At 42.5% G+C, this 18,579-nt stretch overlaps 1 long non-coding RNA gene across 1 annotated transcript; it reads right to left on the bottom strand.

The window, feature by feature from the left end:
- Nucleotides 1-16,185: 16,185 nt before the first annotated feature.
- Nucleotides 16,186-17,276, bottom strand: LOC117502363. The gene is made up of 2 exons (XR_004558279.1): nucleotides 17,130-17,276; nucleotides 16,186-16,407 (listed from the first exon to the last, which is right to left on the bottom strand). It is a non-coding gene; the product is annotated as an uncharacterized LOC117502363 (long non-coding RNA).
- Nucleotides 17,277-18,579: the final 1,303 nt, after the last annotated feature.

The raw sequence follows: 18,579 nt of genomic DNA, 5'->3' as shown, positions 1-18,579 counted from the left end.
GTTCCAAACAGGTGTTCTTTGGGCATTCATCAACTTTCCCAGTCTTTTGTTGCCCCTATCCCAGATTTTTGAAATGTGTTGCAGGCATCCATTTCCAAATGAGCAAATATTTGCACAAAAACAAAAAGTCTATCAGGTTGAACATTAAATATCTTGTCTTTGTGGTGTACTCAATTGAATATCGTTTGAAGAGGATTTGCAAATCGTATTCTGTTATTTACATTTCACACAATGTCCCAACTTCGTTGGAATTGGGGTTGTAGAAGGATACCCCTGCTGAAGTACCTGAATACAAACAGCCAGCGAGGTACACAGGTCTCTAGAACTTGAACATCTGCTAGAGCTCATTTCTCCTGCCGTCCAACCTCACACAACACCGAAGCCAAGACACATTGCCTAATGTTGAAACATTTGCATTACAGTGCACACCTGGACCACAGCTCTATGGTCTGGCAAATATTTTATTACGTCTTCCCCCAGTGTTTGCTTGCTTTTTACTGATTGTATTGATTCATGGGATCGCTTCACACCTATGGCCTTTCTGTGTGGAGTTTGCGTGTTCTCCCTGTGTTTGTGTGGGTTTTCTCTGGGTGCTCAGACTTCCTCCCACATATAAAGACATACATGTTAGGTGAACTGGAAACTTTAAAATTGTCCATAGGTGTGTGTTTGTTTGTGTATATGTGGCCCTGCAACAGACTGGCATCCTGTCCAGGGTGTACCCTGCTTCATACCCTGTGACTGCTGGGATAGGCTCCAGTCACCTCCCCCCAATGACCCTTAATTTTGAGTAAAATTAATGGATGGATGGATGCAGATCCACAATCCATAACTTCAATTCCAGGTTTCTTTGCATCACGTTTTGTGAATGTCGGCTCATTAGTAAAACACCCTATGAAACAGTATACAAACAAAACATTTTTTAAAAATTAAGCTTTAATTCTACATTATAATAGCCAATGGGCCTCTGTGTTCGTGCTTACGTGGGTATGGCTTCAATCACAGAGAAACCAGGGAGAGCTGACACATTGTCATTTGAGATGCTTATGTATTTTGGGTCAAGGATGAATACTGCGAAAACAGAAAGTTGATAGGACAAATATTTTTTTGATAAATTACAGATTATAACTAACCAGTAAACAATGGATGCTGTGTTGCATTGCACCATGGGAGTTCAGGGTTAGGGTTTTAAATGTTATTGTTAATGTTGTTATGTTAATGTATGTTATTAATGTTATCCAAGTCTCGGCTGTCGTCTGTTGTGATTGTTTTTTGTTATGACTGTTTTTCTGTGCTATGGGATTTTTTCCTCTCCAGTGGTGCTGCGTGAGTTCAACACAGCACCAATGGAGGTTTTCTTTTCCCAATTCTTTCCTTGTGTGTGCTTTTATATGTGTTCATGTATCGGACCAGCTTATGTGTGTTGTTGTTTAAGTGTGTCATGAGGCCGGTCAAGGTTTGCTCAGCCCTGCTCGTGACCTAGGGCAGGGATATACATCTGGAGCTGGTTCCCGGGCGCCAAAAAAGGCGACCTCTGCTCCTAACTGGCAATTAGGATGGGTAAAAATGCAGTAAACGCATTTCATTGTGCAGGGAACATGTTCCTATGTGCATATGACAATAAACTCCTTTTGAGTCCTTTGAATCCTATTGTTGTGGTTCATGTTAGTTTAACAGTGTTGTGAGTGTTATTGATTTACATGCTTTTGTAGTTCAGTTGGTTTACTCAGTTTAGTTAAATGTCAGTTGCTGTTACTATGACTGAGCTAAGTGCCATGTTGCTAGTACCATGAGTATGTACTGTGTTTGATTTGTTCTGCCACATCTCTGTTTATGTCTAAAAGTAGAAGCACCTGCTTGCAGCAGTAGAACTCCTCTGTGCGTGTGTGTGTGTATACAACTTCGATCATGGACAAACTGAGGACAGTAGATATCTGCTGTTTGGTATGCTTATGTATTTTGGTCAAGGATGAATGCTGACAAAACAGAATGTTGATAGGCGTAATATTTTTGGAGAAACTACAGCTTTTAGCTAACATTGCTAATGACATTTGGACTAACACGCCATTCCAGCAGGGGGTGGTAATTCATGTTTATATTAAAAGTGTGAGTCTGTGTGTGCATGATGTTATTAGTAAGCTCAGTGTAAGTACATAATATAATTGCAAATACGTTAAAAATACATGGATGACACAAGACTGTAAAAACAATTATTTCCATTGTGGTCAACTTAAAAACTGAACGACAAAACAGAAGTAAAAATAAATAATAGTGTGTATATATGATAAGAACCTCAATAATTTATACATACATTAAGACAGCAAATTAACATAAAAAATTACATAATTAACAGGAAAAAAAATGATGAGTTGTTCTAAATACATTCTGTACTCACACACCATTCGAACTCATCATGGAAACGTTGCACAATTTGTTACCACTCTTGAAATATGTCAGCTACCTATTTCATAAACACTACCAAATCTAGAGCATGTGGATCCCCACGAGCAACACACTCGTATAAACTTATTTTTACATTTTATTTCTTCTCACAAACATTTAATGGTAACCTTTCTGTCCATCCATTTTCTCTACCCACTTACTCCAATTAAGGGTCATGGGGGTGCTGGAGCCTATCCCAGCACCCCTGTCCCTACAGGATGCCAGTCTATTGTAGGGCCACATACATATAGACAGACAAACTTATGCACACCTGCACACACATTTACAGTCAATTTTAAATTTTCCATTTCTCCTAACCTGCATGTGTGAATGTGGGAGGAAGCCGGAGCACCCAGAGGAAACCCCCCGCAAACACAGGGAGAACATGCAAACTCCACACAGAAAAGCCCCAGGCAGGATGTGATCCCACAACCTTCTTGCTATGAGGCAACAGTGCTGAGATGAAAAACAGTAAACTAAATATCATGACAAAAATATGTTTGAAGTGAAGTTTGACACATCTGAGCCTTTAGCTGCAGATGCAGTGGAGATGATGTTTGGTCCTTTTGTTTTTATAGTCCGCTGAAACTCTGATTAAAGAGGCACAAGGCAAGGATATGACAGAGAGCCAGGTTGGCTCAGAATTCTGTGAGATTACTCATGAATATATGTTATGTCAGAAACCTCATGGTCAACTTACCCAAAAAAGTTCTCTCCAGGTGCTCCGGCTTCCTCCCACAGCCAAAGACATGTAGGTTAGCTGAATAGGAACCTTTAAATGGTCTATAGTGTGTGTTCAGGTGTGAATGTGTCTATATGTGGCCCTGCGACAGACTGGCGTCCTGTCCAGGGTGTACCCTGCCTCATGCCCTCTGACTGCTGGGATAGGCTCCAGACCCCCTATGACCCTTAATTTGAGTAAGCAGGTATAGAAAAATGGATGGATGGACGGACCAGCTCAAACTATTATTGAACTACCAGTATTAGAGTTTCGAAAGCTTACTGGCAACCCTGTCCTCGTATTTTCAATATACCACCATTAGCTGTATGAGTTTTCTGTTGTTTTTGTGCAGTAGCTCCGAGTTGAAAAAGCAGTCTGTGTCATCTCTCTGTGTCTAACAGCATGATGACAACACAAAAAACAGCAGCACATCCATGGTGAGTTTTACATATTTGCGCTTTGTTTTCTTTTAAACTGTGTGCACATACTCTGGCTGTGTTAGCATGACTAAAACAACAGCTAAAATAGCAGCACATGCACAGCAAGTTGAAAAAAAAAACTGACACTTTGCTTTTATACTCAGTCTCTTTCTGAGGACGACTCAAAATAAAGGCAAGGATAAAACCTGTCCTGTCAATCAGGTCATGCTTTCCGCATAAATGCACGTTTTCCCATGTTCCTGTGTTAACACTGTAGAGGTTCATGGCTCAAGTCGTGGAGCACCAGTGTGGAGCTTTGGACCCAGGCTCCTGGTGACCAGCAGCATGCAGTTGAGCAAGACCTCTACATATCTGTGCCGTGGAAGGCGAGCATGAGAGAAAAACACACTGAGTGAGCTTAGAAGTGAATAGACCTTCTTTATTTTCAGATTTTACAGCATAATACAAGTTGGTAAACAATGAAGCAGGAGCCTTTGTTTCATTGAACAAAAGGAGGACAGTGCGACTCCGGCGACAGTCTTTGATCTCTGCCATTGATCATTTGTATCTGACTGAGAACAGGCGGTTGCTGCCACCCAGTTTGTGGGGGGACATGAAAGAGACCTTTAATGTCTGGATCGAATATGTATCTCGGTGTGTTGACACCCAGTCGGATATGCAAAGGCATTAACATACATAAAGCAGGAGTTCTGTCGGCAGACATTATTTTGCATTGGCAAGGTTGCAGGCTGAAACAAACAATGAAAGCACATATGATTTTGTGTTTAGTGACTGAGAAGTATTATTTATTGTCATGGTTTTCTGGGAAGCTGGCACAGCGGAAGGTAGGAGGCAAAATGCAGACTCACAAGCAGGTGGTAGGATATACTTTTTTGAAAATTCTGGCAGTGGGTCTGGCAGACAAAAAGGCAGTCAGCGAGGTGAAGATACAGGCAGGTGTAACACAATGGTGTCGTCAAAAAATACAGGCTGAGGTCAAGAGCATGGCAAACAGAGTTACAAGGGCTGAGAGAAAAGGCGAGATCAAGAAAAACAGGCACGGTCAGCAACAAGCAACTATGGGTAGGAACTAAGGTACGAGAGCTGGAACGGAGACAGAACATCAAGGAACAAAAGAAGAACACAAAACTCAAAGGGCTTAAATACGCAGAGGATAATTAGGCAGTGATGTGAAACAGGTGTGGTGATCTGGCAGGAGGAGGGTGTGGACAAACAAAGATGAGAGACACTGTGTGAGGCAAGAGACTGCAGTGACAAGTGGGTGAGGAGATGACAGACAAAACTGGGCGTGGCCAACAGAGATGAGGAAGTGCAGGTGCAGGACAAGAGAGTGCAGTGATCAAAGGGAGATGAGATACACATGAAACTGGGCATGAATGCATGAGAACAGAGATGAGGAGTGTAGACAAGGGAGTGCAGAGACAACATGGACATGACTAATAACCATAAACTAACAATAATAAAATATCAAGACCGAGAATAACTACATTCAACAAAAATATAAACGCAACACTTTTGGTTTTGCTCCCATTTTGTATGAGATGAACTCTAAGATCTAAAACTTTTTCCACATACACAATATCACCATTTCCCTCAAATATTGTTCACAAACCAGTCTAAATCTGTGATAGTGAGCACTTCTCCTTTGCTGAGATAATCCATACCACCTCACAGGTGTGCCATATCAAGATGCTGATTAGACACCATGATTACTGCACAGGTGTGCCTTAGACTGCCCACAATAAAAGGCCACTCTGAAAGGTGCAGTTTTGTTTTATTGGGGGGGGGATACCAGTCAGTATCTGGTGTGACCACCATTTGCCTCATGCAGTGCAACACATCTCCTTCGCATAGAGTTGATCAGGTTGTCAATTGTGGCCTGTGGAATGTTGGTCCACTCCTCTTCAATGGCTGTGCAAAGTTGCTGGATATTGGCAGGAACTGGTACACGCTATCGTATACGCCGGTCCAGAGCATCCCAAACATGCTCAATGGGTGACATGTCCGGTGAGTATGCCGGCCATGCAAGAACTGGGACATTTTCAGCTTCCAAGAATTGTGTACAGATCCTTGCAACATGGGGCCGTGCATTATCCTGCTGCAACATGAGGTGATGTTCTTGGATGTATGGCACAACAATGGGCCTCAGGATCTCATCACGGTATCTCTGTGCATTCAAAATGCCATCAATAAAATGCACCTGTGTTCTTCGTCCATAACAGACGCCTGCCCATACCATAACCCCACCGCCACCATGGGCCACTCGATCCACAACATTGACATCAGAAAACCGCTCACCCACATGACGCCACACACGCTGTCTGCCATCTGCCCTGAACAGTGTGAACCGGGATTCATCCGTGAAGAGAACACCTCTCCAACGTGCCAAACGCCAATGAATGTGAGCATTTGGCCACTCAAGTTGGTTACGACGACAAACTGGAGTCAGGTCGAGACCCCGATGAGGATGACGAGCATGCAGATGAGCTTCCCTGAGACGGTTTCTGACAGTTTGTGCAGAAATTCTTTGGTTATGCAAACCGATTGTTTCAGCAGCTGTCCGAGTGGCTGGTCTCAGACGATCTTGGAGGTGAACATGCTGGACGTGGAGGTCCTGGGCTGGTGTGGTTACACGTGGTCTGCGGTTGTGAGGCTGGTTGGATGTACTGCCAAATTCTCTGAAACGACTTTGGAGACGGCTTATGGTAGAGAAATGAACATTCAATACACAAGCAACAGCTCTGGTTGACATTCCTGCTGTCAGCATGCCAATTGCACGCTCCCTCAAATCTTGCGACATCTGTGGCATTGTGCTGTGTGATAAAACTGCACCTCTCAGAGTGGCCTTTTATTGTGGACAGTCTAAGGCACACCTGTGCACTAATCAGGTGTCTACTCAGCATCTTGATATGGCACACCTGTGAGGTGGATGGATTATCTCAGCAAAGGAGAAGTGCTCACTATCACAGATTTAGACTAGTTTGTGAACAATATTTGAGGGGAAATGGTGATATTGTGTATGTGGGAAAAAGTTTTAGATCTTTGAGTTCATCTCATACAAAATGGGAGCAAAACCAAAAGTGTTGCGTTTATATTTTTGTTGAGTGTAAGAAACAAAGAATGCATGGGATCTCACAGGAAAAGATTAATACTAGAGAAATAAAACAGAAAAGACAGAGAAGAACCTAATCAAACCACAGGCCTGCATGGAATATCAACAAGAACAGATTAATACTTAAACATAAATAGAAAAGAAAGCAACACGAAAATCAAAAGATGAAACTAGAATGGAACTCAACATGTGACAATAGGAGTGGAGAACAGAAACAAGTTGTGACAAAAGCAAAAATAAACGAGATGATCAAAAAAGTAGATAAAAAGAAATCAATAAAAACAGACTGACAGAAAAACATAATCACGGACTGAGCAGGGGGCACAGCAAGACATTTATGGTGAATTTGTGTGTTAAAGGTGGAGCTTTGCCGCTACAACACACAAGAAGTGCAGTGTGTATCCAGGCAAACAAAGGTCACCTGCGCGGGCTATCAACATGCTCATTCATGTCTCTGACGAACGATTACCTGTACTGTTATATGGAAATAATGCTGGAAATACACAAAGCTGTCTCCAGTGACACCACTTAAGCCTGGGTCCCACTGAATAATGAAGGATGAATAATGAACCACGCATGGGCATGTCAGCAATTATTCGAAGAACGACCCACGTTTTCATCTATCACGTATCCGCTATGAAGGTGCCTCTATGTGCCTCTCTGTACCCCGCATGTGCCACGTAGCAGCCTCTAGTGAGTCACGACCGACTTGTCATTAGAGCCTCGAATGGCTCACATCAGCCACACTTTTTTTTTTTTTTTTGCCAGCTTGCACTCGGCCAAGACGGACGCACTTTTCTCTTCTCGATCCCTCCTTATCTTTCCTGCTTCTGTGGCGTGTTGTCTGTGAGGCTGCAGCTTTGCTCTTCTGGAAAATGACAAAAATGGATCTGTTAAAGTGGTCTCTGAACGCAATTGACACTGTTTTTTCTACAAGACATTCGGGTGCGGAGGACCCGACCTGTCCTTGCCGGGACGCATGTGATGGGTTACGTGATGGACTCGTGGAGGAGATGGCAGGTCATGCCTTTACATGCTTTCTGTGAGGACGTCGAAGATGTGATATATTCGGCTTGGTGGTGACTGGCTTTCTGGCTGTGTGGAGCGTGCATGGCGCTGGTTTACTGGAAAAATCAAGAAAGTGAAGCAGCTTTGATTGGGCCTTCAGGCTGCCCTACATGATTGATTAGATTGGGAAGGCAATGGCTGCGCAGTCGGGCGGGTGTTAACCGCACGCTGGAAAACATCTCGGGTAGGATTGCAGCTTCTGGAAACCCGCTTTGACCGTCTGTGAAGACACAATTCTACATTCAGATGCATTGAGAGCCACTCTGTTCTCAGAACTGTGGAATCTTTCAGGCGTCTGCTAATCTGGTTATTCATTTGGCCTCCCCAACAACACAGCTGCACTTCAAGGGCGCTGTGATAAAAACCTCCTCAGAAGATCAACACTTAAGCCTCGCTCCCTGGTCATCCCCCTCCCCTCAGCTTCTCCAGCTCTGACGTGACTGTGCACAGTGGACTGCTCAGGGCTGAGCCCCTCCCCTCCAGGATTGTCGGACAAGGCCGTTGACGGCGCCAAATAGGCTGCCTCCGGAGTGTTCTGATAAACTGGACCTTCCAAATCTCGGTTGTCGTCCTGCGCTTTTGTTGTCTGTGTGATTATTGTTTTTCTGTGCTGATGGGGAATTTTTTCCTCATTGCTGCTGTGTAACACAGCGGCTATGAGGGTTTTTTTTTTCTCCTTTCCTCGTGTTTTGGTTTTCAATATATGTTTAGGTACCGGGCTGGATATGTGTGTTGTGTGTTATGTGTGTGTCGTTTGTTATGGGTCGGTCTTGGTTTGCTCAGCCCTGCTGTTGACCAAGGCAGGGATGTACATCTGGAGCTGGTCCCCGGGCGCCCTAATGGCGACTTCTGCTCCTACTGGCAATTAGGATGGGTTAAATGCAGTAGACACGTTTCATTGTGCAGGGAACATGTTCTTCTGTGCATATGACAATAAAATTCTCTCTTTTTTTTTTAAAGCCACGTAGTGCCGTGATAGCGCCATGATAATGCCATGTGGCGCATGTTTAGACATGGGTTTGGTCCAAACCTCCAGCCCTCCCACACCTGGTCCCTTTAAAATATGGGTTTCAATTCACAGATTCATAGCAGCATTTAAGATGTCACATTTTTTTTAAATGCAGTCCAAAAATAGATGCTCTAGTACAGTCCCACGATTGTGTGCTGTGCGCCAGGCTGCTGTCCACCTGTAATGCACCAGACCAGCTAGAACCGAACCACGGGTTCCCGGAGAGCCGCCTCTGTGGTCCTCGCTGGCTCCGTGGCTCGCTGGCTTTATTTCTTCTGCGGCTTAAACACACATCATAATCCCACTACAAACTTTGTGTTCGACTATTTATTTCTGCAAAATCGCTCTTTTGCGCGCAAGCCGCTGTTCCATTCCTGGACAGCCGCCTCTGTGCTCAGTCTCACTGACTTAAAATCCATCCATGCCTTGCTGGCTTTATTTTTTCCCTGACTTTAAACACATCCATTTTTACAGAGTGATCACTTTTAACTTTTGTTCTTACCGTTTATTTCTGCAAAATCGCTCTTTGCCCGAGCCGCCGCTGTGTCCTTCTGGACAGCTGCCTCTGTGCGCAGTCTTACTGGCTTAAAATCCATCCATGGCTTGCTGGCTTTACTTTTTCCCTGGCTTAAACACAGGCATTTTTAAAGCCGTGATCACTTTTAACTTGTGTTCATCCATTTGTTTCTGCAAAATCGCTCTTTTGTGCGCGGTGCCGTTCTGCATACAGAATGAGGTGGCCGCTTATTATGGATCACTTTCAAATATATATATATATATATATATATATATATAGTAGTGTTCAGAATAATAGTGCTATGTGACTAAAAAGATTAATCCAGGTTTTGAGTATACGAGGTCCGTGAGAAAAGTATCGGACCTTTTTTATTTTTTTCAAAAACCATATGGATTTGAATCACGTGTGATTGCATCAGCCAAGCTTGAACCTTCATGCGCATTCGTGAGTTTTTTCACGCCTGTCGGTTGCGTCATTCGCCTGTGGCAGGCTTTGTGTGAGCACTGGTCGACCCCTCTCGTCGTTTTTTTCATCGTCAGAAGAACTGTCTGAAGGACTGCCGTTTTGTTGCATTAAAATTTTTTCAGAAACTCTGCCAGACAACCAGCTGGAAACCATTTGTAAGATTCAGTTGGCTTCGGTAAACGTTTATGGGTTTCAGAGAGATTAAGGATTTACTGCCGCTTAAGGACGGCCCACAGCGCTGCAGGGTGCGCCGCGCCCGAGCGCCATCGACAGGCTGAAAGGAGCTGATCACTTCCAAATTTAAGGCTCTGTTGATGCAGGACAATCGGTGTAACTAGCAAGACGTTTCATAAGAGTTTGGGATCAGCACTTTATCGCACATTCCACTGTTAAAGGAGATTTTGCAATGAAAGTACGTGCGGACGGATTCGCGCGTCAGGACGCAGCCGCTCATGGCTCTCGACAAACAACACCTCCGTGTTGGAAGCCTACAGGACAAGTTGGAACATGCCCAGCTATTAAACAATTTCTCTGTATACTCACTCGACTGAAAAGCGATTGAAAGGCGCCTGAATCTTACAAATGGTTTCCAACACGGAGGTGTTTTTTGTCCTGCCTCGCCATTGACTGGCTGCGTCCTGACGCGCGAATCCGTCCGCACGTCTTTCATTACAAAATCTCCTTAACAGTGGAATGTGCCGCTCCCGACCTCTTATGAAACTTCTCTGCTAGTTACACCGACGTCCTGCATCAACAAGCTTTAAATTTGGAAAGTGATCAGCTCCTTTCAGCAGGAAATGGGACGTTCAAGACATGGTCAGAAGAACAGCGTAGCTTGATTAAAAGTTGACTGGAGAGGGGAACTTATACGCAGGTGCAAAAAATTATAGGCTGTTCATCTACAATGATCTCCAATGCTTAAAATGTGACAAAAAACAAAACAAAACAAAAAACAGAGACGCATGGAAGAAAACGGAAAACATCATCAAAATGGATAGAAGAATAACCAGAATGGCAAAGGCTCACCCATTGATCAACTCCAGATGATCAAGACAGTCTGGAGTTACCTGTAAGTGCTGTGACAGTTAGAAGACGCCTGTGTGAAGCTAATTATTTGCAAGAATCCCCTGCAAAGTAATGGTAATGGACTGCATTATATAGTGCTTTTCCACAGGGCCGCTTGCTAAGGTTTTGGAGGCCCTACGCATAACTGGTCAGGGAGGCCCCCCCCCCCACACACAAACAAACAAACGTTCTACTCAAACCGTTACTATTTATTAAAATTCATTAAATACACATATAGCAATGAACATTTACAATGTATAATAAGTAAAGCCAATAACAGTAAAGAACAGCAGCACCATTTATAATGTATAAATAATAAATAACTTTCTTAACAGCAGCATTAGAATTAAATTAAATAAAAAAACACTGTAGATTCCAAACAAACAATGAGCAATGAACAAATATAATTATGCAAATAAATAAGACGGCTTTACAATAAAAAAAAAAAATAAAAAAATCAACTGCAGGTTCCAAACAAACATGGCCGATGAACAAAATAATTCTGCTCATAAATAAAGAAGAAGGCTTTACAAAAGTGCACGGCGAGCTTTCCTGGCAGCAAATCACTGATCAGGTCATCCAAAGACAGGAACAACTATCAGGAACAAAACACCAATCTGGCAACCTGCGAGGTTGCCAAGATTGGTGTTTTTCCATCCAATTGGTTTGTTTAGGGTAAAAATATGGCACGGAGGCGAGTTTTTTGTTAGAATTGCCACACACATTTTAAAATCAGTTCAAATTGCGCATGATTTAGTGCCTCCATGCATTTTTGAGCATTTACTGGACTGGAAATCGGCACATCTGGCAACCCTGGTTAGGCGACACAGCGAACAGAAAAAGACGCAAACAGGGCTGTACCATTTCAGGGAATTGGGGTAGGGGTGGATGGGGGCTTTATATTTAGGCAAAAAAACTGTTAATTTGCCCCAATTAAATAATGGGGTAGGGGCCTACACAATGTTTAAAGATAAAAACGATTGCTTCTCTCACCTGCTCGCTAAAGTGTCACACAACAGTCTTCCTCCTTCAGCTTCCACCATCTGATCCTGTGTTGAGCTCTCACTCTCTTCTTCTTTACCTCTAAATTCATCTACAAACAACCCATCCTATGCTGTCTAACGGACACTCTCTCCTGCCACCACCTTACAGTCTCTGATTTCTTTTAGCTTGCACCCTACTAAAGAATGTAGTCCACCGGTGTGCACCTTCCTCCACTCTTATATGTTACCCTGTGCTCCTCCTTTTCTTAAAGTAGGTATTCACCACAGCCATTTCCATCCTTTTTGCAAATCAACTACCATCTGTCCTTCCCCATTCCTATCCTTGATACCATATCTACCCATTACTTCCTCATCACCTCTGTTCCCTTCACCAACATGCCCATTGAAGTCCTCTCCTATCACCACTCTTTCATGCTTGGGCACACTCTCCACCACCTCATCTAACACACTCCAGAATCTTCTTTCTGCTTCATCTCACAACCTACCTGTGGGGCATATGCACTGATGATTCCATCACCCCTTCAATTTCCAACTTCACACTCATCACCCTGTCAGACACTCGCTTAACCTCCAACACACTTTTAACATACTCTTCCTTTAAAATGACCCCTACACCATTTCTCTTCCTGTCCTCACCATGGTACAACTTATACCCACCGCCGATGCTCCTGCTCTTAACTTCCCTTCCACTTGGTCTCTTGCACACACAATATGTCTACCTTTCTCCTCTCCATCATATCAGCCAGCTCTCTCCCTTTACCAGTCATACTACCAACATTCAAAGTCCTCCTCTCATTTCCACCTTTTTCTTCTTCTCCCGCTGTTTGTGGAAACGTTCGCCTCCTCTTCTTCGTCGTCTTCGCCCAGCAGTGGCTCAATGACCACCGGCACCCTGTTGGGCAACAGCACCGGTGGCGGACGTTCTTAACCCGGGCTGCGACCGATCCGGTATGTAAATTCGATTCTTAGTCTGCATAGTTGGGTTGGCTTGTTTTACGCCGGATGCCCTTCCTGACGCAACCCTCCTCATTTATCCGGACTTGGGACCGGCACTCAGAATGTACTGGCTGCACACCCCATGTGGCTGAGTTATATATATATATATTATATATATTATATATATATATATATATATATATATATATATATATATATATATATATACACGAGGTCTGGTAGAAAAGTATCTGACCTTTTTATTTTTTGCAAAAAAAAACAAAAAAACAAAATAAAAAACCTGATGGATTTGAATCACGTGTGCTTGCATGAGCCAACCTTGAACCTTCGTGCGCATGCGTGAATTTTTTTCACGCCTGTCGATTGCGTCATTTGCTTGTAAGCAGCCTTTGTGTGCAGATGGGTGAAGTCTCTCGTCGGATTTTCTTTGCAAGGAAAATAGCGGAACGACTGCAGCAGCGGGACTGCATCAAATTTTGCCAGAAACTGGACGACAGCCAGGTGGAAACCATTCGGATTATTAAGACGGCTTTCGGTGATGATCCACCACGCTCCGGTCAGTCATCAACACGCTGAAATGACCAGATCAATTCCAAAGTGAACGCTGTGGTGATGTGGGGCCGTCGTGTGACTATCTGAGAAATTGCGGAAGAGGTGGACATCAGCACTTTTTCGGCACATTCCACTGTGACAGAAGACTTGGCCATGAAAAGAGTTGCAGCAAAAATCATGCCGATGGCTTCGGCATGAAGCTGCCGATGGAGCAAAAGCGCCTCCGTGTTGAAGTCTCACAGGACATGCTGGACTGCGAAAAATGATACTTTTCTAACAGACCTCGTGTATATATATATATATATCTTTATTTCTTCTGCAGCTTACAAGTCACCATGATACAACTTTTAACTTTGTGTTATGTCTTTAAAATCGGTCTTTTGTGCGCTTCTCCTTCTGTGTTGTCACACAGCTCCCGCGCTGTTTTTAGCAGCTTATTTCTTCCGCGGCTTTAAACACACATCCACTTCACGCAGTCATCCAAATTTTAACTGTGTGTTCGTCCAATATTGACTGAAAAATCACTCTTTTGTGAGCTGGTGTTCTGCCTAAATGCTCGTTTGGATCAGTGCGCAGTGCACACACAGCGGAGCTCATGTGATCCATTAACAAGATATTAAATCAAGCATAGACATACTTTTACAGGTAGGAACTGTTTCATCAAGCTATAAAAACATTAAAAATAGTTACCTTAAGCTGTTTCAAAATACATTCCACATGGAGCAGGAAAGAGAGGAAAAAAAGAGTCCAGATGAAACAGTCCTCTCTGATTAGAGAAGCAATTAAAGGTGTTTTCAGCATCCAATGTTTGGCAGAAAATGATTAATTCGCTACAAAAAATTATTTTATATACAGCATCCAGCGCACAGAGCAGGTGGAATTGTGTGTGCAAGAGGAGAGCCGCTCAAAAAATAGCCTCTCAGGTCCTGCGTAACTGCCAGGCGCACGGATAAGAGGAGAGGAGCCTCCTTAACTGAAGATAATGCCTCTAAGAGCCACTCAGAGCCATGAAACTCCCACAACAGTTGAAGAAACCTTCTCGTAGCAAAGAAAACATGCTCATTATTCATCCTTCATTATTCGGTGGGACCCAGGCTTTACTCTAATCTGACCGCTTTTTCCAGTAACGAATAATCTAACTTGTTAATCTTTCCAAATCAGTAATCAGATTAAAGTTACTTCTCTGAGTCACTGTGCGTTACTATTATTTTTGTATTGTGGGTCGATCGCAGCTTTAAAACAGGTGTCCTGACGAGATGCAGAAAAGATCAGAACTGCCCACTTTCAGTGAGCTGCTGCACAGAGCCGCATCCACTGTGCAGCTCAGCTCCGACTTGAAGGACAGTTGTCTCTCAAAGTGCGGTGATGCTCAGAGCTATGGTTTTACAAAGACATTTTTATGCTTTTTTTTCTTTAAAACTCTGCCGCTCTGTGCGTGTCCTTGTTAAAAACAGCTGATCCGCGACAAGCAAATACTAACGCTTTTTTCCACCAAAATGCAAGGATGACATGACCTAAAACACACTGATAAAACTTGCTTATCTGTCAATCTGGTCGTGTTTTCTGAATAAATAAACGTTATCCATTCTTCCTGCTCAAATAGCAAGTCAGGGGCGAATCCATGTGGGAAAGGAGCGTGGGCGGGGGGAGAGATGCGGCTCCCCACAACAGCTGAAGATTAAAGGTTCACTTTTGAAGACATTTTTTCATACTATTACTAATTCTCCTAATAATAATAATAATAATAATAATAGTTTCAACAACTTAAATGTTTAGAAAGAATTTAAATGTTAGAAAGAATTTAATGGACTGCATTTATATAGCGCTTTTCCATCTGCATCAGACGCTCACAGCGCTTTACAATTATGCCTCACATTCACCCCGATGTCAAGGTGCTGCCATACAAGGCGCTCACTACACACCGGGAGCAATAGGGGATTAAAGGCCTTGCCCAAGGGCCCTTAGTGATTTTTCAGTCAGGCAGGGAGTTGAACCCATGATCTTCTGGACTCAAGCCCAACACCTTAACCACTAGACCATCATCCCCTCCCCAGCTGCTGAAAGTAACTAGTAATCTAACTTAGTTACTTTTAAAAATTGAGTAATTAGTAAAGTAACTAAGTTACTTTTTCAAGGAGTAATCAGTAATTGGATTACTTTTTCAAAGTAACTGTGGCAACACTCGTACTCACAGACATAAGTAAAGTTAGTGATGGACAGTTTTAGTTCAGTTATTGGTGTTGTATATTTTGTAGTGTTGAAGCATTTCAGTGAGATGTCTGGCGGTGCCATGTTTGTTAAGAAACACACGGTTAATGCTAAAGGACAATATGTTGTTGACAAAAAGTGAAGTTACATGTTTGTAAATAAAACAAAGCTAATAATATTGGTATCAGATGCAGTCAAAAAGTAAGGAACAACTTGATGAATAAAACATTTTCAAAGTCATCATGAAATTGTAATGGTTGCATTAAGTATTCATATTGGTACTCAGTATCGACAAGTACCCAAATGTAAGTACTCGTACTTGTACTCAGTGTGGGGAAAAAGTGGTATTGGTGCATCCCTAATGTATGTGTGTGTGTATTATGCTTCTTTAATTTATAATGATGGCCTTGTTTTACCAATTATCCTCCAGTGTACAGTAAAACAAGGTGCCGGTTCATTATAGCAAAGATAAAGATGAGAAAAGCCAAACTTTTAAAATTTCTTTACTTTTCTTCACACAACAATACAAGAGGTCACAGATAATAAAATTTTCTTACTGATAAAGAATTTGAAATTAAGTGAATCCAGCCTTTGTGGATGTGAATTTTAATTCAACATTTATAGATTAAATGGAGGGGGCATGCTGTTCATGTTTTAGAAGTCAGCATTTATAAAATCCACCTCTGCATCACATCTAAGTTTCCTGTAGCAGAATTGTTGTTGCTGTAGGTTAGTCATTTCTCATTGTTTGATGATCCATTTCAATTTGGCATTCTTTCATCCTCCTCAGCAGGTCAGAGGTCAGGGGGTGATCATCACCATGGGAGAGGGTTATGATTCGATAGGCCTGGGAAAGGAATAAACAAACATGAGGATGATCTAAGCTGCACTACCGCTACATTCTGAAAACACCTTTGCACAAATACACAGCTGTCATTTTCATGTCCACTTTGTGCAAGTACCAATTGTACTAGTGCTCATCCATGCACCAACTGGCGAGTTGGTCTTAAAATTAAGCGTGTTAGGTGCAATGAAGATGCAATACTGTTGTGGACCACCAAAAACCTGGTCTAAAGTCAAGCACAGAGTTTTTCTGCTATTTAAATGGCGTGATATTCATAAAACCTACATAAGCAGGTTTGTGACACACGTGCACTCAGCTTGTAGTCACAGGGATGTGCATTAGCACCCCACCATTCAAAGGTAATGACGGATGACAGACTGATTGGTTTAATTCATGTTCTCAAAACACACCCATGATTAATTCATTCATTCATTCACTGTACCTGCTTACACCAATTAAGGGTCAGAGGGGGGCTGGTGCCTATCCCAGCAGTCATAGGGCGAGAGACGGGGTACACCCTGGACAGGATGCCTGTCTATCTCAGGGCCCCATGATTAAGAGAATAAATACACTTTTCATTGTGTACACTCAGTTTGTGCTCAGATTCCGTGTCTTCTAAATAGCAAAGTGACGTTGGATGCCCCCTAACTGGAATGGATACTCGTGCAATGCCCTTTAGACTGTGCAGTACAGACCACGAAGGCAGAGCCCACACACTCACCTACCTTTTTGAAGGTTTCTAAAGCATCCTTGATGCGGTCCAGATAATGCTGCAACTTTCCAACTCTCATCAGCTGGATCCCATGGACTGGATGGGGATCAGGGTAGTACAGTCTGCTTAAAAAAAGAAAAACGAAAGGGAATCTTGACGAAACATGACTGTAATCCATTCAACCTAAAGTGAGATACACTCATTTATGACACCCAGATCAAAGATGGTGAGCATCCGAAATTTTGTTCATTACCGTGGGCAGAAGAAAGTGTGCCTGACATACCGATGGACACAAGACTGAGTGTACTTGTATATCCTCCTTCTGACCAGAGAGGATAATAATGGTTATACTGGATTATTTTCAGTGGCACTTCCTATAGCTGTGGGTATCAACTTGGTTAAATTGGAGACGTGACTAGCATCATGAGATCACCCAAAGGAAAAACATAAAACTTTATTTGCATTATCATGTTCAACATCCTCCTCACAGCATTAATAGTCCTTATCTTCCCTCTCTGTGACTTACTCTGCAGAATCATTAATTAATACAAATAGATAAACAACTGACTTCTTCACTGTAAGTGAATGTACGAATAATTGAATTGTACAGATTTGTGCAAATACATACTGCTAATCTTTTGTAAAAAATAAAAAAGTAAACACTAATTTCACAAAATAAGACTGTCGCTCCTTTCACAAAATAAAGATGAGAAATGTAGTTCTCACCAAAAACAAACACCAAAAAAACTATTGAGTTTATCACTCCAAAGGAAAACAGATTATATGTATTGTGTGCGTGTGCATGTGTGTGTGTAAAAGCCACACTTCTCCAGTGTGGTATGTAAGTGACGATAAGCTTCTCAAAGCATCTTGGAGAGTTGAAAAGGTTTGTGCCTGTGTGGTTAACATTTATCCAGTTGGCAGATGTTTTCATCCAAAGCGACACACAAGTTAAAAAGCTAAAAGCTTGAAAGAGACGCAGAACGAACATGAGAATTTAAACTGCAGTTTCAGTGAACACAAGTGCAGAAACAGAAGCCGGGAAAAACTTTAAAAGTGCTGTCTCTTGAGAAACCGCTTCCTGCAGTAAAACAACATAACTGTGTGACAAAGTAGAAAAAACAGGATATGTGGGATGTTCAGCTGTGATGTGTTGTAGCAGTTTCCCTAATAGTTCAATCAGGGATAGGTCCTAATATTTTTAGCACTAGCCACACAGGTCACCCAACACATAAATTTGGTGGCACAAATGTGAACCTTTTTTAAAAACTATTCCGAAAAAAAAAAAAAAAATACAGACATTCTTTCATTCTTTAGCTGAAATATTTCAATAAATGACAAGATGTCAGCAGTCACTACACAGAACTGTTTGCTAACAGTAACGCTTGTGTATGGGTCACTTTTTGTAGAAGGATCGGGGTGTTTGTGGAATTGGACGTTTGTGTAACTGTTTAGTAAGGTGA

This window comes from Thalassophryne amazonica, chromosome 2, assembly GCF_902500255.1.
Source record: "Thalassophryne amazonica chromosome 2, fThaAma1.1, whole genome shotgun sequence".
NCBI classification, from domain to species: Eukaryota; Metazoa; Chordata; class Actinopteri; order Batrachoidiformes; family Batrachoididae; genus Thalassophryne; species Thalassophryne amazonica.
The sequence above is the reverse complement of the archived record's forward strand: the minus strand, read 5'-3'. Positions and strand labels throughout refer to the sequence as shown.